The 26,314-nt window shown below is 40.1% G+C and overlaps 1 protein-coding gene across 1 annotated transcript in view; it reads right to left on the reverse strand.

The window, feature by feature from the left end:
* The window catches only part of LOC135483202 (neuronal acetylcholine receptor subunit alpha-10-like), a 55,411-nt gene extending 41,787 nt beyond the window's left edge, over positions 1-13,624 (reverse strand). Inside the window, exon 1 of the mRNA XM_064763859.1 lies at positions 13,205-13,624. The gene's annotated coding sequence lies outside the window, so the exon portion shown is untranslated. The remainder of the gene's footprint in view (positions 1-13,204) is intronic.
* Positions 13,625-26,314: the final 12,690 nt, after the last annotated feature.

Consider the following 26,314-nt stretch of genomic DNA (forward strand, 5'->3'; position numbering starts at 1 on the left):
CATTTTACAGCCTCCGGCCAATTAACTCCTGCAAACATGGTTAAGTTAATCACAAGTACTTCTTTCTTGATTCAGAAATAGCCCATAGTTTGAGCAGCTGGCCACAAATGACAATCGACATGCGATAGTATACTTCTTTCGACCGACCCAACACTCGTATTTGATGGTGCAATTCTGAAGATAAGTTTTTGATTTGCAAGTCTATGGACAGTCGTTATTAGCTGTGCTATACATCTACTGTAACAGTCTCTCTTAAGAGCCACATATATCATTCCCAACAGCAAGCCACTTGATAGCACCGCGTCCTCAAGTAAACAGTGAGATTTCCGTTGGCTGCCACAGAGATAATTTCAGATGTCTAACTGCATACGGAATGACCTCAGAGTGTTGACATTGTAGCCAATTGACGAAATAAGCAATTTGAAACCTCTCCTAATGCGATGCTGTGATTTTGGAAAACGTCTCATCAATGGCGTTTTGAATAGAATTATTTCGTGTTGAGTAAGAGCACTTTGTTCGGATGCTCTGCTTCCCAAATTTCCTTTTCAAAAATGTGAAGTATAAACGTAATTGATGAAATAATGCAATTTTATACTATTCTACCAAAATTGAGAACCCCTTAAAATACTAATCTGTTGTTTCATTGCAAGCATGATCCCTTGGTCGAATGTAATCCTTTTTAACTTTTGGATGGGTAACAGCATTTTGATGACTGCGGTTAACCTTATGATATGCCTTGATATGCAATCAGTGTAGAGGTTCAACTTAGAATACGGGTTGGTGAAATTGAAAGGCTATAAGGTAAGAGGGCACTCCTACTGATCAGTTCCTTTGGCCCCTTAAACAACTAACAAAGGAGTTTGGCGAGTCTGTTGTTAATTTCCGTCGGCCCTCAACCGGTCTACTATTTTGAATCACAATGCTGATACAATGCCGTAGTGGCTCAAACCTCGGAATAATCCGTCAAAACCAATTTGATTGTTTTAGGTCTAAACTACCTATGTTTCGTTCGGAAACATTTATTTGAAACCCCGCGGGGAACTGTCGTGGTGTTCATCTAACTGGTATGACAGAGCAGGTATGACAAGGCATTACACCAGACAAAAACGCTGTAATTAACTGATGCCGCCGGAGACCTTAGGGCCACCAGACACTTTGCACATTGTCTCCTTTATGTGTTATTGCTTCTGGGACAAGATACGCTGAAGGAATGCTTAGCGATATTTATCCAATATCAACTGTCTCAATCACCTGGCGGCCGTTTCCTTATTCAATCACTTAGCCAGAAACACCCCTGGGACCCGGTGGTAAGCTAATGATGAACCTAATTCTCGAGTGAGGTTGGTATATGACATCTTTCTTATTTCGCTTCAGTTAATTCGCCGGGATCGTTTTTTTGGTATGAAATTCGTGAGGTTTTTTTTCGATATTGTTTATTATGTCATTGTTTGGAGAAGTTGGAAAGCCACAGAGGCGTGATGTTGAATTACCATGAAGTAAATGTATGCCGGGTAACTTACTCTTGGTGAAAAATTGAACTATGTAAATACAACAGCCGCGTGTTTTTTAGAAGGGTTGTTTATGTTAGAATGAACCAGGGAAACTTAGGAACATTCTAAGATTTAGTCTCCTACAGTCAACATAAAGATGATTTTCTTCCATGTACTGTAGGCTACATGCACACAAAAGACAACCTGGGCAACACTCGGTGCACAGTTGATCCCATGCTGCAATATTTGTTCTGATGAGACACGAAATTGACAATCCTATACACGGCACTCGTGCCAGTAGATAATCGTGAACATCAACCTAAGAAACCCCTCTTTTTATGCTGCCTTTATAGTGTGACTGATTCACCAGCACGTCAGAAAATCCTGGGTTCCATCACGGAGAAACTATCTCAGCATTCCAGCCACTCAGGACTAATTACCAAGAGGAAATATATTTAACACCTCAAAGAGAGGACGTCACGTTTTATATCCCTGAGATAGCTTTGTATGTCTACCACTACGATTGGTGCGTCGCCTCGGCAATCATGGACTGCAAGGTTCCTGCTGATCTGGCGCCAACTTATAGGGGGACTTCAGGCAGGAGCCAGCTAAAATCTTATTAAGTTACACGAAGTCACCAACAGTGGTCTCTTCTATCTCACAGCATATTGACCTCCAATGTTTTTACATTTCATCAAATCATGCTCTACATGTATATTTGAACATGTTAAAACCATGACCTCACAGTGCATCGAAACCATTTATGTTTGTATGAAGATGAATATAAAACTATTTACGCTTGTATGAGGTTGAATATAAAACTATTTACGCTTGTATGAGGATAAATATAAAACTATTTACGTTTGTATGAGGATGAATATAAAACTATTTACGTTTGTATGAGGATGAATATAAAACTACTTACGTTTGTATGAGGATGAATATAAAACTATTTACTTTCGTATGAGGATGAATATAAAACTATTTACTTTCGTATGAGAATGAATATAAACTTATTTACGTTGGTATGAGGAGTATAATGATCGCTTAAACAAACTCAACGGTTCATGCCCATTTCGCCTTGTCTTTTTTCGCCTTTTCCCATTTTGCCTTTAAAAAATATACATTTCGCCTTCTCCTATTTCGCCTTTTCCAATTTTGCCTCTTCTCAATCCGCCTTATTCTATCTCGCCTTTGTCTTTTTTCGCCTTTTCATTTTTCGCCTTATGCTATTTTGCCTCTGTTTTATCTTGCCTTATCACAAGTTGCCTTATCCATTCTTGCCTTCGTCTCAGTTTGCCATTGTCTTAATCTGCCTTCTCTTATTTCACCTTGTCTTAATTTACCTTTGTCCTAATTCGCCTTCATCCTATCTCGCCTTTACCCGCCCCGCCTTTGTATTATTTCGCCTTCTCAGCCATTATAGTCATATTACATTACATACCATATTACAAAAGACTTTTGTCTCTTTTACCCATGTTTGTGGGGCCAGTCTTTCATATAAGAGTGTTTCCACGAATTATGTTTTGGTACCCTACCCAAGGCTGTTGCTTAATTACCAATATTTTCAAATCTTCATAACTTCTGAACCATCTACATGTAAGCTTACATGTATCTCCAAAACCAACTTAGTATCTTTACCCATGTTTGTCAAATCTTAGAGTTTTCCAAGTCTTTCATGGAAATATTTTGGCATAGTGTTTTGGCATTCTTTGATGAGTAAGACTTGTGACCTGGTACTATATAGGAGGGATGGGGGTGCTAAGTATTTTATTGATCATTCAAAGTGTGAGTGCTTCTGAAGTTCTTTATTATGGACTATGGTCAATAGGCCTACTCAAATCCAGCAATCTGGAAGATGTATTCCTTTGATCATTGGGGAATTATGAGGCCTTCTCACAGAACGAGTTAGCTCTCAAGAACGTCCCACGCAGTGTTCCCTTTAGATGGTTTTGGTACGTTTGATGTTCTTCATTCACAGCAATGCTATAACTTAGCATGAGATAATACAAGTACCAAAGATTTTTTGAACAGAATCATTAAACTACTCAAAACACTGCCCCCCCCCCCTGCGAATAATAGACCCCTTGCTTAACGAAGGGGGATTGATAAAAGGCGAGTTGAGATATGGCGAAACGGGAGAAGGCAAAATGGGAAGAAGGCGAATTGACACAAAGGTCAATCAGGAAAAGGCAAGATGAGATAAGGCAGGATGGAACCAAGGCAGAATAGGACAAAGGCGAAATAAGAAAAGGCAAACTAGGATGAGGCAAGATGAGAGGAAGGCGAGTTAGGAAGAAGGCCAATTGGAACAAAGGCGAGATAAGACGATGGCGAAATCGTAGAAGGCGAATTGAGAAAAGGCAAGTTAGGAGAAGGCTAAATGGGAGAAGGCAAAATTGGATAAGGCGAATAAGGTTAAGGCGAAATGGGCAGACACCAACTCAACCCATGCCCTAACTGCTTACTCGCAACCTGATGACTACTAATTTGACCTCAAACTCCTGCCTTTTAAATTAGTCCTCCTTTAACAAGTGTCAACCAAGACGCTGATCAAACAACACCAATTTGCCTGGTGGTGCTCTGTTTCTTTGTACATGGGCACATCGTTATGGAACACATCTGATGATTCAGCCCCCAGGCGCAACGTCTTCTAGCAGCTCAACAAGTCTTGTTCATGGCGTTACTGTCAAGACCAGTCGAAGTTAGCGCTAATCGTGGCGTCTGTAATTCCTTCTTTGATGACGTTGGTGCAATATGTCAAAATAACAACAAAACATTGCATTAACTTTCTGTTGAAAATCCCAAGAGCTCATTATGAAAAGGATATGACTGTAACAGATATTCTGGAGTGATATTCTCGCTATACGGCTTTCATAACCTTTTGTAAAAACTGTGAAAACAATATCAGTATATTCAGCTCACAAATATTATATACGTATCAGTGGAATCTTCATGTTCCTTGTCACGACCAGCTTAAATGGAAATGTGTGGGACGGGAAATAATAAAAGGATTTAGTATCATTGTAGCGACAGGTATGAGTTTTAAATTCAATCCAATCGTTAATCAAAACTGACAATGGGGCGATAACATAATTTAATAGGATTTGGCGGTGAATGAAGAAGATTTGTGGGGATATTGCTGTATCAAGGCTTTTAGGCGGAAGGTTGATCGAATTTGACATGTCTGAATGATTTTTTTGGCTGTGAGTCTCTGGTAGGTGTAACAGTTTTCACCTATGAGAATAAGAAGTTTTCACGTTGCCGTGTAGTTCTCACAAGGTAAGGAGGTACATGTACAGCCTCTGTGTGCATAAATATGTACTGTCAGCTCTTTTCTCCTCTACAGGGGAGGATTTTCACCTTGATCTATTTATGCTATGTGTTTAACTAAATATATCATGATGAATAAACCAGGTAAACACAACACAATGCTCTGCTGCTTGAATGATTGTGACATTGTCAACATTGTTGAATCATTTCTTCAACAACATGTGGCCAAGCCGAGGAGAGTTTCAATATCCTGTCTGCCGCAATAACACTGACATACTCCAGTTGGTCAAATCAGCGCCAGATCGCCTTGAAACAGTACTTCATGGCACGAATCAGCAACGGGTTGAGACAGACTCATGAATCTTACCATCACATATGGCCGCGCTAAGGAGAGGGCATCACATCCATATCCTGTCACGACCATTGCTGATGTTATCATCATCCTCCACCTGCCAGTGGAGATCCCTATCATTGCTATAAACAAGCCAATTACCCAAGTAACGAGACCAGTCTGCTAACGAACACGCTGGTCGCGGAATTATTGCTACGTTTAGTGGAGACATCTTGGCCAAATTGCAATTGTCGCAGTGCGGGTCAATTATTGCGATGAGTTAACCAGCAGTTTCAGGTTGTATCAGCGTGCAGATCAGAGAGTACATCAGAGTACATGAGAGCACATCGCCCGAAACGAAGTGTATGGCCAAGGGTAACACTTTCAGGCGGGGTATGTGAAATGCTCTAGGAGGACTGTAGCTAACTTGCTAAAGCGTGTCAGCTCGGTTCACCATTTTATCCGTCACTGCCTTAGGTTTCGAGAACATGCGCAACCTTCTTATCATTCGCACTCATCACATAGCTGTGATGAAAGAGAATACTGAACTCTATGGTTTTTGCTTAAAGAACTGTGAAAACACAACATACATTAAGTAATTGAATGATCAATCTGGCTAGCCCTTTATTTACGGGTATTGTTTCCACGCTGCTTTATAAATTTCCGAGTGTATGTTTACCAATCAATTGATTAGACACAATGTGATTAAACCTTCTTGTTTGCTAAAATTGAATATTATTCGAAAAACGAAGGAACTATTTGTGAGGAAATCGCCAATAATTGTTAACTTAGGCTAATGTTACAGAGCACAACACTAATATTATGAGAGTGTTGTCCATTTCATTGACAGATGTTGCAAATAGACTGTTTACACGGCCTTTTATCTAAAATGTTAAATCAGTACTTCATTGTAGTTGGCCATATTCAATTACATGATAGGTTAATGAAATGGTTGGGGGCAATTGAAACATTTTAGCGCATTCGGTTAGTCTCGTTATCATCATCAGTTTAGCCGAGCTGAAATTGAAAATTAGTACTCAGAATGTTCTCAAGTCAACTCGAAGAGATCTGTTGCTACATTGTATTTGGAAATAATATGTCAAGGTTTTATTTCAACTTCAAATCTGTAGTCTGGTTACTCTAAGATTCATCCGACATGTTGCTTGTAGCAATACAGGCCAGGGGCGATGAACCAGTCACCCAGGCTTCGGCCTGTAACATAACGCCATAGACGTAATTATATCCTTCTACCGGGAATCGACCATTTTAATTGCAGGATTATCGAAGCGAAGGATCCACAGTCACAGCTGTTTATCGCAAATTCGTCTCGGGTTCGTTTTCATTAAAACTGATCGTAAATTGTGCTTACTGCTTTGTAAATTAATGTGATGGGATAAAATCATTATTACAGCAGCTGAGCAGAGAAAGGTAGAGAAGTAGACAATTACAAGTTACCGTGGAAATAAACTGGGACAAGAACGGGAAGTTTGCTATGTCCAGGCTAATCTTTCCTTGTAATCTTTCGTGTTCAATCACTTGATCATCATAGAAAGTTCAGCCATTTCAAATCAACGGTATTATGCAACAGTTTATCTGTTCTTGTAAATAATTGCTTGCATTACTAACCAAAGTCGAAAATCCCGATACGATTTCCATTACATATGAGTGATTAGTACAAGTAGCTGGTAGTAAGCTTTGCTAATACAGCGCTGCTGCCTTCTTGAATCTTGCATACATGTAAGACCATCAATTTTTAAACATATTCGAACTTAAAGTGGAAAATAAGTTGGTGTAGTTTTGATAACTCGATCCATTTTCAAATAGGCAGATCTTAATATTCATCGCATATGATAGAACCATGTGTCAATTTTCGGTCAATAAGCACTTCTTCACTTGACTGAATTTTGCAGAGATAGGAAAACAGACACTCTTGGGAAAGGTGTTTCCTGGATTAACTGCATTCGTATGCTTGATATTCCTCCTCTTCAAAAAAGGAGTCGTGCAATCACCCTCACTGACAACCACTCTAATTGGTGGGACCTGCAGAGAATAACCAACAAATGAGATTTCCTCTTTTGTGAGAAAGTTTTTATTTCATCACACGCCATGGTCTGGTGGCATGAACTGCTTCAAACAAACTTTCAATATTTCTTATGCTGGTATAAGCAAGACATCCAGTCCCCAACATGAAAAGAAACTTTGAGGACCATGAGGCCAAAACGAATTAAGCGTGCCTCCAGAGTTCTAAGATAATAGAGCACAAATATATACATGTATTTTGTAATTATGTTACATGTATCTTAAGTCTACTGAGTTTGGATTAAGATATCCATCGTTACGATTGGCCTGTCGCCATCTTGACCTGCTGGTGACTATGTTGGGTGGGTCGAGCCAACCGCGCCCGTCATAACAAATCAGTGATATACCACATCTCAGTAAAATACCAGCCGAGACCACTCTCTGAGGGCTAATGGCCGCCACGATGAACTCTGCGTTCACAACTGAAATAAGGTGTCAAATCTCCGAAATCGTATTTTCGCCAACAAGCACAGTTGCCTACAAGAGGTCTTCCTTACACAGTATCGGTGTCATCGCAAATCACATCAATCTTTTACAATGTGAAAATGATGACTAGTTGAGAAACCACACAACGCAAAGGAATCATTACATCCAATCAGATTACGGAAACTCAATTACTGCCTGACTATTCCCAAGCTTCCGTTACAGAGAAATGTCAGCAATACTCTGCAGGCTATCGAGGCGCGGCATTTTGGGGAAAATGTAATAGAAAAGTACCAATAGGTCATGTTTTGAAGAAAGAAACCTTTCGTCACGATGCTCCTGACTTGATCAACACCTAGAGCCAGAAACTTATACTAAACGAATTTGTGGCTCAGTTAATAGTTCGGAAATTGCGGCGGATCTGTAGTCACGCGTCCAGGAAATGTATAGGAGAGACGACTTAGTAATGCTGATAGTACAAATGACTAAGAATAGCACAGCCTCCATATGTCTGTTGTCTTCGACATCCTATATCGGAGAGCAAACAACCCAATGAATAGCTAAATGCTAAACGAATATAAGAGCTCTTGACTGAAAATGCTGATTTGAACGAAGATTGCCCTTTCACGAAAATGTCTTCGATGATCAGTCGGACGCGGAATAGACATATACGTGTCCTACGTCTCAAGAGCGACTTCGATCCGACTCGGGTGAATATGGTACAACAAAGAAATTTGGTAAGAACAATAATGTCAAAATGACAGCCATGAACGACACTGCTCCCGGACACATACATCAAAGCAAGAAAAACAGTCGCTGACATCAACTTTGTTCAGTATGACAACAATTCAAACAACAAGATGGACTTTTGCCTTTATTGCATTTATTGTACCACTAAGTAATGTTATTCATGTTGCACACTTTGCTGCGCCATATTGCTCATAAGATAACTGTGTAAATCATTGCGATGACAGCAAGAGATATGCAAATTTTGTGAGATTGGTTGTAGGATGTTGTTAGAATTAATCAAGGCCTTTGGGCAATATTGCTCTTATATCATTTGATGACGGATCTTTGCGTGATGATGAAAAGTCAAAGAATAGGCTGTCTATTCAGACTTTTTTACAGTAACATATTCCACCATGCCCCTTACAAATAAGGATATGTTAGAAATGTATGAATGGTATTGCAGTAAAGTCATAGCCGTATTCTCTTGCAAAGCCATTGTGATGAAGACTCTCACCATTTTCCGAACCGAGACATGCGAATGTCTTTTGCACGCCATTCATAAACCCATGTAACGTTGCTGCAAAAAACTCAGATTGGCTAATGGTTGAGTGTGTATTCGGACTAAAGCTTTGATCCGCAAGATCGACCTATCAGTATCGAGCGTTTTACGCCCATAACTAATCGAGTCACGCAAATTACTTCCTTCGCAAAAAAAACACGAAAAGGCCATAAGACGTCCTACTCTTTAAATACTCTGATACCATGACAAAATAATAGCGCCGTGAAGCTTTTTGGTCTGACGAGGTTGCTCGTGCTGTGGTCGGGAACATGCTGAAGGTGTATACAGTCAGTTGGCCGCGGCCCCATTTCCGCGTAATTCTCTCTGCGCTATGACGTCACTGCATATCATTACGAGCTCATTATCGCGTACATTTAGGCGTGAAAAATATGAAGTCGGAAATCGATCCTAAACTTGCCAAAATCTTTCTGAATGACATGTAAACGGAAGATATTATTCTAGATGAAACATTAATTAGTAGTTTCATTAAGAAAAAAGTGTAAAAAGTCCTGAGGTTTGCTGTTTACGTGACTTTGAACAGCGGTCGTCGCCCGAAAATTTGCAATTTTTTCACGTAATTTTGTTGAATAAATGCACCTAACTCATCAAAAACATCGCGCGTGCTCAGAAGTAATGACTGATATTTATTGTTATATGTATCTTTGACTGAATAACACGATAGTAAAAATGATTATTTCTGCCGCACGGCTAGAAAATACGTTTAAGTTGCCTCTGATTTTTGTCAGAAAATGTTGCAGCCGGATTTAGGTTCCGACCACATCCGAAGTTGAGCCGAAGAGGCCCGAACACTAGGATCGCCACCATCGCTACAAAACGTGTTCTAGAATACTGATTATGAAAACTTGTCCAATAGCCCATCCTGCCGTCCCATCCCTCCTTTCATGAGACCACCATTGCCCAAATTTAATGACAAAATGATGCAAAGAAGAAACTTAACATTAAAGATAACTAATCCTCTCTTCTGCATCTTGAAACTCTTTAACAGTGAAACGCTAACATTGAAACAAGAACACCAATAACAAACAGACAGTCAATTGTTGAAGGGTGTAAAACACAATGCTAAATTCAAATTTTTGCAAGTGGTGCTGTTGAACTTTTCAAGTGGAAGGAATCAAACTTATTTTCATTCGTGACGTTATTTGCTAATGATTGTTTACACCATTCAACAGCTTGACATGTTCATCAAACCCGATTGACTGGAGAAGTGAAAGTATTAGCTGAAAGATAAAGCAGATTTTTCCTGAATGACAACAGCCTGGATGTACAATTACAACAGTCAAATTGATGACAAACTTCAAGTTAAACCAATCACAATCTTGCAGGAAGATGTCCTGTAATAGGTTAAGTTTACACCTTTAACACTGGCATTGGTCATGCTGCTCAAATTACATACTTTATCAGCTTTTTGGTATTATCTTTTACTGATACAGCAACTCTAAAAATGAGATGATGGCAAGTTCTGTGCGCGATGTCTGGCACAAAATAACTCTTGTGGGGGTACTGATGAGGCTATTCCCGGCTTTATAAGCATCATTGATGGCTTGGAAGCCCGTTCAGACCCAGGCCAGGGTCAGGGAAAATAAACTATCCACCCAAAGGTCGTCCAAAATTACCAGACAATGCCTATTATTGAGCCATGTCACCTAGTAGGCCCTGGTGTTTTGGACCGTGAAGATCCACATTGTAATGTGTATATGATTTCTTTTCCTGAACTATGGCAGCCTTTTACAGGCAAATCTGGCAAAAAAGTGCCTAAACATAGGCAACTAAAATTACCAAACAAACAAAAGATATATCATTATGAGAAAGTTTATTTTCACAGAGGATATACAGAGAAATTTCTGAAGAATCAGCCGGATTGCCCAACAGTAGTAGTAGACATCTCAGTCACCTGGATCTTTTCGGAAGTGAAGCATCATGGCTCATGCTTTACTGTTTGAGCACATCCACACAAATCGATAGTATTCCTGGTCAATAATACAATATCAATGACGATATGGTGGAACACATGACATACCTCCAGTCTCATAACATAACAATAACATAACACTCACTCAGTCACTGTCGCTCTGACATTTCTGACGACTATTCTACCAGTAGCTTTATCAAAAGGCTCAAAATCATCTGGTCATTTGGCCACAAGTTGTAGAAATTATAGTCAGACTAAGCATATTCATCAACAGAACTCAAACAGGCTACCATCATGCCATTCTCACTTTTAACCACAATTTTTTTGAGACACGCTGTGCATTAAAATATTTTTACAATATCGCGTCGTGCACGCAATTGCCGCGAAAAACGGCTTGATTAACATCACGTGATCCAAAACGTCATAAATATTAATGAGATTTCTTCGAAAAATCACCAAATTAAGTGCCAAAAAAGAAATATTTAGGAAACCGGGTGCTCAAATGTTTTAAAAGATATGAATTCATTTAGGATTGGTCAACCACTTCGCAAAAAATCAATTTACCAAATATCGCCGCAAAGCTGGAAAATATCTTTGAGTAAGGTATGTTCAGCGAAGATTGCGAAAATATCATATTTCGAAAAATTGATCAAACTCGGTTGATTTTGCTTGGAATTTGATGAAATAAACACCAATTTTTTCTTTCAATAACTAACAATTTCGCCATCTTTGATCAATCGCTCTCCCCGAACAGTCGTGCATGCTACAGAGGTTTTAGTCTCTGCCACAAATATGGCGCGAATTAGTATCAAATTTGTACCGATAGGTGACAGTAGCAGCGCAACGCAGAGAGAAACGCTCTTTTGGCGCTGCGAACGGGGGCGCGGCCAACTGACTGTATAGTAGAAGTCAATTGGGATTCGATCGGTTGTAATGGATTTGTTTTAGAATTGTGTCTATGACGAGAGTATACAATTCTATTTTCATTAAATCTTCTTTCAAGACCCTTATGCGTTATTGCATTATGAATAAGTACTAAGCTACCTCGATTCCCTGCCTTTAGGAGCTTCGTGATAATGTGTTTATGGCGTCTCAGAATTAATTATTCATTGAGGCCTACCCAGTCGTGAACGTAGATTGTAACATCTGCCTCGTGTAGCCTAAGGCCAGCATGCCCTTGGCCCGTGGGCCTACGTACTGGTTAGTGTATTCAGAGTTATCAGCGCATCGGTGTATTCTGAAACATGAAATAGCCTGTTTACACAAGTACCAAGCGCGTTGTATAAATAACCAGCGTAGCAAAAACCTTGAGCTGTCGAAGATAAAAATCCATACAAAGAAGGTCCATATGGGGTCCCGTATAACATTCATAAAGATCTAATAAATGTGCGTAATCTTAGAGTAACTAGGGCATAATAATGTTATGGCGTCACAGGGCATACGTACTTTAGCCTGTGTCCGTATGTGGTTCGTATCTATTCGAAAAAAGAGGAACCGTTTCAGATATCTCAATTGGTCGGTGTGATGCTTAAATTGACTTCTTGGCCATACTTCACAACCTTTGACAGTTAGTAGCTTTAAATAGACGTGTAACTTGAGGAGTAATTGTAACGACCGAAAATATATGTATTAAATAGAAAATACAGAAAACAGTATTGAAGAAGTTTTTGAATATATGAAGCGTATTCAAAGTAATTTTATCCATCCATAAGTTCGAGATAGTATTATCATGGTCTGACCATACTAATCTTCTTGTTTACCTAAACAAGTGTTGAACAAACGATCTAGCCTGATCTGGGCCTGGATGTTTTAAATCGTTAGCATCTTAGAACAGGCGTGGCGTTGTCTGGTTATCAGAGCGGCAGACGGTTGCTACAAACAAACAATAACTCACTCGGTATGGTAGCAAGCGTTTTGTATTTTTCTTTCCGTTGAGTGCTGTCTCAGGTTATTCCGACACCCAATCACCGAAATGGCTGCCATTAGTTCCATCTAACGCAAGCATGCTCCTTGAAAGCAAATTCCATTATCGTAGTATGAAAGGCCATTATCAAAATGAAGATGCAGGTACGGAAAAAATCCTTTCATTCTGTTTGGTAAAGAAACTGTTGTTGGGACGTTCTTGAGAAGATTGACCCGATGACATGTACATGTACTATGCGTGGACAAATAGCCCTTCTCAAATAGCCACTTTCTCTTCGCAGAGAGTAAAATTTGTTTTTTATATTATTTTAGGGAGAAATAATGTTGACAAACACGCAGAATAACACCTGCAACTTCGAATATCATCAGCCGCGGCGCACTTATACATGTACCCAACTAGCTTGTACCATGTTTGTCATACATATTGAAGATAACATCTATTTTTCACTAATAAAACTTTTACTTACCAATTGGCATATCCTCACAAAGAACCTCCTAGGTATCAATGCTTCACTTATCAGTACGATATATTCCTTGTTAACTCCGAAACTCATTTACATCCACGAACTTTTGCACATTTGAGAAACGATCTAAGCCTTCCTTAACTTGCCACAAGTCATATAATAAGGCCCCCTACTCCTTTGACTTAAACTTGATCCGCTTTATACCTACTAATTACGCCAACTAGGCCTACTGTGGACATTGGCGATAGCCGTTCCGACATGCGCTTGTCCGGTAATTAAAGGGTTCCGTGCGAGCCGCCACTGCTGTGACAAGTTACCCTAAACAATTGTACAAGAATCACGTACGGACTCGTTACGAAGGAATTGTTAAACTCGCATCCATAGCTATAATAAATGTGTCTATTGATCGGTGCGTTGGGCAAACTTGAGGTTGAGCCTGGCTTGCTGTCTTAGGATGAGACTTCCCTTGCAATCTGTTAACGGGTGATCACGTGGTACGAGCTCCTGGCGTTTCGCCGTATCCATTTATCTGTTTTATCAGCGGCTGAGATTGCATCTGTGTTAACACAATATGAACTATAATGTACAATGGAAATATTAGAGACTAGTGATATTTAGTGTAAGATACATGCCAATACTTTTTAGCCAAATCGAAATGAGAAATATTATATAGTAGTTAGTTGAATTACTATCAAATCACTTCGCTTTTACGTCAATATCGCCACGAATGTACATTGTTAGTCACTGTGGTGTAAGTATTTCTCGAAGTGTGGTGCAGTATTCTTAAAGTAGGTCGACGACATCAGCCATGGATTATCATAAAAACCATTCTCTAATCCCATTACTGACGCGACCATGAATTTTCAAGAGGGCCTTAGCTGCAGGTTACCCCAACAACGGACCTCGATTTGTATGAGATAATCGGCCTATAATACAGCTTTACAATAAATACATTCGAATTTGACATGGAGCACAAAACCGTGATATCCCGTTAGTCGCATATTCGTCATGTTACATTATGTGTCTTAACCCTATGAGTATCAGCGAAATGCGATATATACAAAAGGTTAAACAAATGAGCAAAGAGCTATCGTTGTAGTGCGACTTGAATGAAATGATACCCGCGCTAAAGAATACAGGTTGTGAAAAAGGATAGGCCATAAATGAGTCTTGACTACTTTTTGGATAAAATACCATAAATTGCCGCTGTGATATATGAAAATAAAAGTATATATGGATGCATCTCGACTTCAGAAAAAGTAAGGTTGTTACATTGTATGATAACGAGAAGTTACAAGGTACTTGCCACAAGGCAATAAATTCACGAGTTTTTTTTCTCAGTTTGTTGGCAAATTTTATACCAGATAACACGGAATCTAACCTGTATTAATGTCGTATTTGACACAGCAATCACGTCATTACGTACACATACCAAATTACATGTACAAATATTTTGTCACCCAACAACTCCTTAAGCACACCATTCAATATCTTAACAAATATTTTTGAGGAATTAAAACGAATCTCGGATTTGCATTATGGGAACCTGTCAAATTCAAAGTTTTACAGCCTAAATTCTTTGCCAATCTTTTCACAAGGAATAAAAATCGTAAATACATGCAAGTGCATGTATAATTCGTTTCAATTTAATTCATTTTGGCTTTAAAATAGTTTCAACAACCAAACTACAAATGCAAATCCGCACTACTGGCGATGAATTAAGGCAGGCCTCAAAATATTATCGGGTAGAAAACATTTAAAAATAATTCACTTGATTGAAACCACCAACTTAACCAGCAACATACGAGTTTAATTCTGATATTGCGCGATTAAATTTATCTTTTTCATCAGAAGTCAACATCAAACTTCCCCTCGCCACTAAAGACTCCTTAAAACGGACATAAATCATAACCTAATCATGTAGAGAGTAATTTAAAAAGTCAGTCACGCCACTTTGATATGTATCGCTAGACCTTTAGATTGAATATTCAAATAGTCACGAATCATAGACGAAAACGACATCAAAGTTTCCATGCAAGTATATATTTATGATGACTCGTAGTCTAACTTTGGTGCGTTTTGCTTTTACTCCAATGAATTTTAAGTAATTAAGAGCTTATGATTGAGATGAACAGAGCTTCAATAATTTTAGGGTTTCTTTCTGTGCGAGGAGTTAGTTTCTGTTTGTTGAGTCGAGGTGATCAAAAAGCAATTGTATCCGTCGAGTAAGACCCAAGGCTTGGAAGCAGGTGTCTCGACAAAGATAACATTTTCTTTCGTTGCAGAAACAGCATCTGTTCATTATGAAATAATGACAACAACGAAATAAATATTCTAGTAAGTTGTATTTTTAATACTTACCTGGCAATGTTAGTATACATTAGTATGTTGTTTATTGAAAAAGGGAGTAATAACCAAAACAGACAACATTTCACAACCTGAGATGATTTTATTTGCAACAAATTTTACAATATCAGACAATCTATAACAACAAGTACAATAACAGGTGAATGTTGAGAAATGTGTAGGCCCGATATGACCCTGCCCGAGTGAATGGAATCCACACCGGACAGTCACACATGCAGGAGCTACAGCTCAATTTTGAGAAATGTAGGCTCGATATGTCCCTGCCCGAGTGAGTGGAATCCACAACGGACAGTCACACATGCAGGAGCTACAGCTCAATTTTGAGAAATGTAGGCTCGATATGTCCCTGCCCGAGTGAATGGGATATACACTGGACAGTCACACATGCAGGCGAACACCAAGAAAGCCAGTCGAGAAATGATTATTCCGTGCACAAGTCAGCGGTCAGAGTACACTGCACGCCGCCCCATAGCATAACACGACAAATGACCATTACAGTATACTGTATATTTAACAAAGGATTAGGCGATCTGACACAATGAGTGCTGGTTGAGAAGTCATTTATTCGGTCCACCGGTCAGTCAAACACGGACGGATTACACGCACCAATACCTGACTCGACAAGTCAACTAAACATGACACCGAATGTGTTTTCACATCTTGGCTCGAATTTGATGATCAAGCTTGGTTATCGCCATCCAGTAACGCTGTATTCGTAACACTGTTAGCTTTCATTCAGATAATCCTTTATCATCGGCGCAATGGCAAATTAATGTGATAATCAAACCACGAGTGAGAATCAGAGGCAATATCTTCCACATCATGACTTCATCATCAAACGAAAGAGCCCTCAGGAGGATTTTTAAGCAAACATTACGGCCGCTGCCATACTCCCATGCAATATCAATTGGCCCTCAACTTTTCTGAACAGTAAACGTGGCTCTTCATCACGTGCATGGTGTCGTCACCACTCCTTCCATTGGCTTGGAGGACTACAGACCTGCATGTATCCTTGCAGCGGTTATTTCTTCGACCTTTGCATACGGCGGCTACCGCCAGGGTCCATCACTAATCTAGTGTCGGTTTAGCGTCGGTTTTTGTTTTGATTTGACCACTGCATTGTGATAGTGCATGATGTCATCTTCGAAGTCTCGCATTCGAGATTCAATATAATGCAACGTATATAAACGTGATAACAACGAAATCAATACCATTCCAGCTAAGAAACAGATGAATGCTTCGTGATAGACATTTACTTCCTAACAGGGCAGTGATCATTTCGTTACATTTCATTACAAAACACGTAACAAAATACGGCGAGCGTGGATTGCACTTGTGGCGCACATACGAAGTACAAATTACATTACTGACTTCTTCTGCATCCATTCAATCTGCAATTTGCCTCATGCGCAATGTTTTTCGAGTCGATAATGTTGAAAGAGGAGAAATTGAGTTAGTTGTGATGATCATCGAATGTAGACACAGGGTGCCCGAGGTATATGGCGACATTCATGGATGGTGCACCAAATTAAGACGATGAAAGCTGATCAGTTATAAAGTGAATCCCGCCTATCGAACAGCGCCTGAAGGAAGCGAATAGCGACTACCGCAAACAACTTCTGGATGTGATTTCGATTGGAAGTCCCCTGACGGTTGATATAACATATCTTGATTTATCGCGGTCTCCGGTCACTTCCTCCTAACTGGAAATGAGCAGACCGATTCGTGATTGTTAACCCATGATATGTCGAGATAAAGAATCGCTGAAATAATAGCTAGCCTGAGTACATTTCAGCAAGTATAAATTGTGCTTAACTTTTTAATCTATACACTTGATTTTTTTTCTTGATTTTCTTGATTCCTTGAGGATATTCATGTAACACGTAAGTGTTTTTCCCGACATTTTTTATCTTCATGCTACTAGCGTCCTATCTTTGCCAACCTGATATTGCCGGAAAAGTTCACTGAACCAAAATGTGTTGACTTGCTTCCACTGGATATAACTCTTATGATACGCCTGCATTATTCGTGTTCGCCAAAAAATTTCACCCTAATATCCTTTATTTTTGAAAATGTACAATTCAATCAGGACCTTGATCATCTTCGATACAATAATATGATGGTGTACTAAAAGGGTATATTACAAGCCAAGTGAATACGCTGAAGAGAGTAGAACTGGAAAAGCTGGGAATGACTGACTATGCTGATTGTTTAGCCAAATATTAACTGAGGGGACAGGAGCAAATATACATTGCTCTGGCGATGGTCTACTGAACATATCTCAATAGACAATTTACCACGACATGTTTACAATGGCGTAGACAGGTTATTGTAATTGGTGAGATGTAATCAGGGAATACGGCGGTAAAATCCAATCAGCGATACCGCGGCTGGGTAGTTGTGTACTGCTAACATCAAGGCACGGATAGGGTCATACTGACCTTCCGGCGGTATTGCCGCCGTAGCCTCCGTGCGTTCTCTGGAAGCTCAGTAATGTCAATACTTTGAGGGTTAAGGTGGGATAGGGTAATATGCTACCATTGACAGGAAGTAAGCTCATGACAGAACCTAGGGAAAAATTCATAAACGAAGTCAACAGCTAACTACAAGACTTGATTAAATTGTCGTGGTCGAAAATGTCACCAGCCAAAACTGCCCGATCATTCTTGTCCTCCTGCTACAATTGTTCTTGACAATTTCACACGATAACCAACTCAAATGTGTGTGTCACTTGGACGGCCATCAATGAAAAATTAATGCAATCAGAAATCCAATAGGTATTTTATGTCAACATCTGATCGTCCGTAAAACAACATACTGTATTTTCAATAGTTTTTTTTTTAATCCGATATTTTAAACAACACTGGAGCACAGTCTCAATACAAGTTAAACTACATGAATAATTTTTTTTTAAACTACCGACCACTAACCATGTGCGTAAATAAATATCCGTGCCTGGATTTGAAAATTGCAATATTTACCGAAACATCTTGATTAGAACCTATTCTAGCATGAAGCACGCGATACATGTGGCATGAAATGTTGAAAGGCCACACTCACTTATTTATTGGATAAGATCACGAATCGTTTGCCATGTCTGGTTGATTTCACAGAAAAAAATGTCTTCTTCTTCGTTGTTAGCTACACGTTGTACATGTTTTTCTACCCATGAGGAACAGATGTTTCTTTGCGCAAATAATGAATTTCGATAAAGCTAATGTTTTGCTTAGTGTCTTTGCCATACTCAGAATATAAGCAGGGCATTTCGCACAGAGATCAAAGTCTCAGCAAATGACTATTTCATGTAAATTGTCGAATAAGCATTTCGTTCGAATTGATGTTTACTTTACTATCGATCCTGTTTTGCAATATTATATGAACCAATGGTTTATAGTTCTTCATACAATATCGATGGCTGCGATGTTCGAGCAATCTTGAAGATGAGCTAAAAGAGTCACCTGATTGAGTAACGGTTTGTTCATGTAAAGTAAAAACGATTCGCTCTCTTCGATACTAGACATTAGACGATATCGAGATGACACGAGCAACCGAAGCATTAGCCTGTTTTCATTTGGGCTCCACGATGCCTCGCTTGACATCAGCAATCCCAACCTGTTGACAGTCAAGGGTTTCTCTAGTCAAAGTGGATCAGCTTTAATATCCGTTCTTTCATGCTCGAGATGGTAAGGGAATTCAATTGGCAAAAGGTGGGATGGGTGTACAGGGGATGGATACGATGGACGAACAGTGTAATCAAGGTGAATGCACGGGTGAACGCGCCGTGATATGATCTATGGCATCCGCGAGGCATTACAAACAATGATATTCATCCGCTAAGACAAAACGAAGAGGTCACCTGACCACAATTGAACCGATAGGGTGCACGTGTGATCGTGTGTATGTTGTTCACATCATTTCGTGGTCACAATACGGTTTACTGATATGTCACGAGAGTCAGTAAGTACATCTTTCGGCACGCAGTGGTCACAAATGAGGGCCCAACCGACGTCGTAAATGGGCCAGTACATGCTTCGGTACGCAGTTGAGGGTACTCACAGCAGTCATAACCTATTGCTAACCCTACTTCTCCTTGAGAAAGTGAAGTCGTTTTCTTAACTCCACACTGGAGACTGAGCAGGCGTGTTTTGTCAAATATCTCGAGAACCAATGCATTGGGTGTCAGAACCGAGTCCATTAGCAGTTAGGTAGCTTAAATTATTTAGAGTTTGTCGCTAATAGTTCTGAAGCCGTGGTCAGAATGACCATTACGAGGACAAGAGTGTCAATTTTCCAGAAAATACGTCAGTCCTCGTCAGTGTTAGGAGCTGTTGAGCTTCTAATCATATATCCGTTGAGGTTAATTGGGCAAATGTATTGACAAGTTGCGAAAGGTACAGACTACATTGTATGTTGTCTAAAAAAATACAGTCAGCAATAGACTGGTAAAATGAACGTCTGCAAAATATATTCCACATTCCACAAGGCCGATATACAAAAATCCTTTTGTTGGTCAGTTTCAACCTCAGTCCGAAACTCAGCTTGAAAACCAATAGTCTATTCCGTACCGCGTGACCACGAGTCTGATTTATATAGAACATTGTCCAACCAGTTACTCAAGGAAGATGCAAAATGTTAGTATGCAGTCCTCGGATCGAACCAGCCGCTCCAATGCATAATAATCAGTCGCATCGGCGTGGACTGGCTCGATACTTCGTAGCGACAAAGCATGATACTAAAATTTGGAATATCACAGTGTATTAATGTTCCATTCTTCCGCGGTCAAAACCTACAGTACTCAGTTGTGATACTTAGAGTGGAGCGAGTGTAAATGAACGTCACGATTGCATCGAATGGAAAAGGGCTGTACCGGATGCATGCACAGACCGAATTCCTACACACAGACACAGTGAATGAATAGGCTACGCCGGCGAAACATTCTCACAATCCCTTCCATTATGGGATCACAACTCCACCAAATCAGTATAATAATGACATTCATTTGTGATTACAGATACTGCAGAGGAGAATCGATGTCTATTATAGATTGGAGGCAGACCGATTACCCATCTCATTTGCTGGGATTTAGGTGGGGACGCGTAACTGCCGGCGGTAAGCGGCTATGGTTGGTTTACTTGACTTCGAGCAACGGAACGAAACCAACGAAATGGTTCCAAGGTTTCTTTTCCTATTCATACTTCACAGCCTACATGTATATGCCCTAGGGCCGTGGTTATATTGGGAGCGATCATTGACTGTTAAAACGACCTACTCACGTATAACAATGTATAGCATCAAAACTATGCAACTGGTCAACAGTCGGTTGCATACGCAAGGTATAGGCGCGGCTCTCTGTGAACGAAGCGCAGCAAACCTATACTGAAATCATGATGCCTGGCGAGTACCTGCTCCTTCGGGGTCGGGAAATGAAAAATAGTGAAACGCAACCTACAGCGTTTTCAAGTTGAGACCCCCATGCCATTTGAATTTCATCATGAGGCACAATGAGTAGGAAACCCGATCCTCCTTGCCAAAGATTTACCGGTATAAAGACGATAGGGTTGCTTGCCGTTCCATGCATACGTACCGGGGCATTTTTTTCGTCTTAATGTCCAATGCAGTTTATTTTCATTATATTTTCTTGCGGGTCAGATGAGAAAAAAATAAAATATCCGTAGTGCTAATATTTTGCACTCAATCGCTTAAACGCGGTTTATAGTATTTGTATATCAGTCTACACAATAACATTGATAACATTTATCAAACTCATTATTAAATTCAGTGGCCAGTTGCGGAAGCAGTTGCCCATAAATTCCTTCTCGCATCAGCACTGGCAATAAAAGTGCATCCTCGGAAAGATAACTCATCTTTGTAAATGCAATAATCGCCCAGTAAATGATACAGTGTTAATGTACCACATCTACAAACTTGATATTAAAACCGGGGTTATTACTGTCATACTATAAAGGGTGCCAAAGGCAACTCAATCATCCTGGCGATCATGGCCATTTCGATGGCGGTTACGTATGGCCAATAAGGCGTAATTGACCAGGCAAATATGTGAAGCTCCACTGATCAGCATCAAAAGGGTTAGGCTTGCAAAGTTTGTTTTCTTCCAATTATACATTTCCACAAAGTTCTTACTGAGATACTATTTACTTTGATATGCCTGCACATTCCATCTTTGATGTTAAATGGACACCAATGATACTTAAGGCTTCATGAGGTCCCAGACTAATTGGCATCAGAAGGGCCATCAGCGTGCCAAATTTTGTTTTCATTCAATTACCATGATATTCACACAGCTGTGTGATGATTGAGCATGATATATATTGGCTTTGATCTACTTCCTGGATTCCATCTCTTGCTCTGGATGTAAACAATAATTTATAAAACACCAATAAAAGGATACATCAAAAATACCAGAATTCATCCCGACTCATAATGATGCCTCAGTGTGGAAGTATTTTTGCCTGCTCTGCTGGAATTCAGAGTTAAATTATCACTACTTGTAGATTTAGATTCCCCATTTTTATAGCCTGCCTTTAGTTAACAGAGCGAACTTGGCGTGACTATGCCATCACGATAGAGTCTGGTGATCGTTCTACAAAAATGATTACACTCAAATAAAATGCGGCACAGAAACATTCAGTGTTAGTACAAATATTGCAAAATCCAATACTGCGGCAGAATAGAATTGATCATAAACAAGCATCATTAAACGTCCATGTACATGACATCGCTTACGCTTAACTTATCAACGAAGGCAATGTCTGGGGCAGTGGTCTTCTGATGAAGTTTAATTGGCCCACAAGCTCTCGTAACTGGCCATTAGATTGGCGGTAATGGCAGAGGAATTGATAAAGAAACGCTTGTCCATTCCACTGGGAGGAGAAACCATTAGTTGATGATACTTCAAGCGATGGTTTCTTGTATAGCGTACAGACAAAGAGGTGGCCATCCTTGTTATCGGGAAACATAATGGCATCGTGTCATGTATACTTTTATTATAATGAATTCTGGTGAAATGGTGATCACTAGCTCTGCCACTGTTATGCAACATTGAATGGAAAAACTCTGATCAATAAATCGTCCCCAGATTTTTGATTTTTTATTGAACAGCGTCTCCAATATATCGATGGATGGGCAATCATCAGCACACGTTTTGTGCAACACAGCCAGGACGAAAGGAAAACCGATTCCGCTATGATTGAGTCTCATTTCCAGTTGGATGTCTGTCAAGTACATGTACTGTATATAAGTTTCAGCAGATACAAATAATGTAGTTTAAAGTTGCCTTGAGTTCACTGATGGACAGGACTCGTCCCCAAAAACAGATATGTGTTACAGCATTTCAAATTATACTATTATCAACTGAAATGTGTCGGGTTTTTTTTTTTAAATGCAGATTTGCCATCATGCTACATTTGCCTAACAATCTGATCGGCGGATGATCAATAAAATCATCCACAGATGTTGCTTTTTTGTGAAAAATTCGGCTCCAACATGACGACGGATGATCATCGCAATCCGGTAAATGCTTGTATGCAACAAGGCAGGGATCAGCGAAAAAGCCATTCAGCAAAACAATCGATCAGATCAGTGAATCTTTAAACATTTATCAGGAATGCATAATTTGTAGTCATGGGAATGAGAATTTCGGTCGTCCATCACCTTCATCATTGTCTCGTTCATCATTATCATCGGATGCAACTTGGATTTATGGCCTTGGTAATAGCGCTGTCAAACCAAGGCTTTGCCAAGCTTGATTCTAAAATGGGGTGGATTGTTTTGCGGGTGGCGTGAATACGCCGGGGGATATGCCTTGCATTTGCAATCACAGCACGGAGAGTCTGTCGGTGAAAGTATGGACAACAGAGAGTAGCGCTTGACAATACCCGAGTTTCAGATTTACAGTTCAGAACTGCCTAAACCAACCGAACTCATCCAGAACTCATCCAGACACCACTGACGATATTGTCCAGAGGATATTCTACATAATGTTCAAGTATAGGATGTCTTCAGAGGAATAGGTGAATTTGATATTTTTATGGTTATTATATGAGTGGTGGTGTTTATCAGATGGGAAATTTCCCTGATATACATGTAGTGCAGGCTGCATCAACGTGCAGCTCATCTCAGACGGAGAACGTGCAGTCATCGCGCTGCTCTGACAACCATTATCGCTATTACATGTACTTAGAACTTGCCAAATCTGCAGACCTACTCAGCGATATTGCCGGCATGAAAAAACGGAAACCCATATCTCAACATCGATGACATCTTTCCTTACTAGAGAACACTATCAATCGCCCACATGACAGTCTTTATATTGTCGACAATCAATCGATGAACGCTCGAGGTTGCTAAAAGCTTCAAACAGCCTGAAGAAAATAAGACAATTTGAGAAAATAATAGAATTAAGTTAGCGAGCGCCTGAGGTGAATTTGAATTTGACGTGTTTGACGTCGCCTGTGGGTGATAATCTGATTTACGCTGGTCTGGTGAGTAAGGAGGGCTCACATTTCTTACGTGGGTGTCTCTGAGTGCAAAAGGTTTACTTTCCTCGGAAGATTTCCTGCAGAAAATGGCTTTTCGAGACAACTCAGGATTAGGTTCAATCGCCAACTGATACGTATAGTATAGGTATTGTCGTGATCATCCTCTGCTCCGCAGGAACTGATGACATTTCTGATCGTAGATTATATAGATCGTCCCTTGGGTGTTACACAAGGTTGTAAGTGACATTCAAAATACTATTTCCCCATCGTAACTCACAGGGCTCCGAGATCGCAAACCCCAAAACGAGTTACCTGTTTAGGGTGAGCATTACCTTCTTCGCGTTTACTTATATATGCTTGGATTGAGAGTCGGCCACTTTAACTTCTTTACCTTCACCACCTCTATTTGTCTTTTCTTTCGGTCAAACAAATTTTGAACTCTCAAAGGTTGTTATGATATTGAAGCCCGGACCTTTTTCTATAATTGGACAGGCAGGCTCTAGGGTTTTGGACATAAAGAGACAGTGCGTGAGCCATGTTTGATACAAACATGTCACAAGTCAAATGAAAGTCCATGATTGCGTGCAATTCTTTGCGGACTAAAGGGTTATTATAAGGAAGAGTATGTTTTGATAGCCTAATGAATCTGATTAGTATTGCTTGCTAAAGTAGGCAAATTCAGTTACTCAGAGACTAATATGTTGATCAAATGTTCAGGGATCATAGCTACCTTTTCGTATATTGATCCGACTGATCACTAAAATTGGTATCTAAATAGCATAACATCTGGTTTCTTTGACACGGAGATGTCGAGGAAATTTACAAAGCGGGTTTAAAATTCTTGGCGAAGCACGCATGTGTTGGAAGAAAGAGTGTGGCTTCTCAAGAGGAAGTCTTGACATTTGATTTGAAAATTGTCAAAGGTTTGATGTCCCACCGCGTCTCGTGACATTATAACGGCTGTATTGAGATGCTAGAATTTAAATCTCGTGTGACCGCGTCATATCATTGTTGTAGATGGATGCTTGTGCGTGTCAGGGGAACTCTTACCAAATACCAAATAAGGTATGTCGCCTTACTAAGAGTGGGTTTAACTGAAAAACATAAGTCTATGAAGATACTTGACGTAACCGCAAGCAAAGCTATTATACTCGTCCAGTTTATTTTTGCAGTAAGGGGGTGCTTTTGAATAACCAGGCCGAGGTTTTAAATTGGCCCTGCGTATTTTTGTGTTTTCTACATAACAGTCGGAGGTGCAAATTAGATAGTATGCCAGCATTGGGTAAATCGGAGTCTGATGTTCTGTATTTCAAGTTGTCCACCTTCTTTAAATCCAAAGGGGCTAACAGATTATTGACACAAGTGCTGATATACTTGCCAATAAGAGCAATATATGATGGCTCCCTCGAGGAATACCCGGATGAATGTCGGACATGGTTATCAGATAGCAGACTGACGTATTGAGAGTTCTGTCCGGACCAATCAGTCCCCAGCCCTGACCCGGTCAATGGATTACTCTCCATTTTCTTGTCGGGCAACGGCTCCGGCGGAACCAATCGAAATTGCACTTGACGCTCACGACGACGGAGCCTTAGTGATCGGATGACGATGCTCTCTTGTTTCACTCTAGTGTTGGTAGGTCATGGATGTAACGATCTCGTTGGTGACTAAATAGAGGCACTCTGATTTTCATGGCGTAGAAGGCAAATATATAACGTCATCTGCAATTTGGGCGGCCAGTTCCCCCATGCTGATGAGATTATCTCTGCAGCGGTCCAATGACACATGCTTATAGCAAATACGTGTATAATTGTATACAAAAGGAACACCTGCTGAGCATGTATTCAATCTGCGACTGCCTCCCCTCCCCGCGCCACCCCCAACCGGCCAAAAGACGCAATGATACTGGGACAACAACAAATCATGGCCAATGATCAGAACGTGCAAATGGAGAAGATTGATACAATATCCCCGCGCAATTCCACCATGATCGCCTGCAACTGATTTATAACTTGCTCCCAAACGGCCAAAATCTGACATGAGATCATTTCGAAATTGCCATTATAAGGGTAAAACCGCCAGTATAGTCGTTCCCATAGAAACCGGCAAATGTTCCTGATAAGGCTCAATCGGATGCCTGGTTTATTCCTATTTTTTGTGGTTGGAACATTTCAGTTGATTGGGACGCATCGCATCAAGTCATGTATCTATCAGAGGGGTTTGCCACAACGATTCTGCCGCTTTCACA

This window comes from Lineus longissimus, chromosome 2 (assembly GCF_910592395.1).
Source record: "Lineus longissimus chromosome 2, tnLinLong1.2, whole genome shotgun sequence".
NCBI classification, from domain to species: domain Eukaryota; kingdom Metazoa; phylum Nemertea; class Pilidiophora; order Heteronemertea; family Lineidae; genus Lineus; species Lineus longissimus.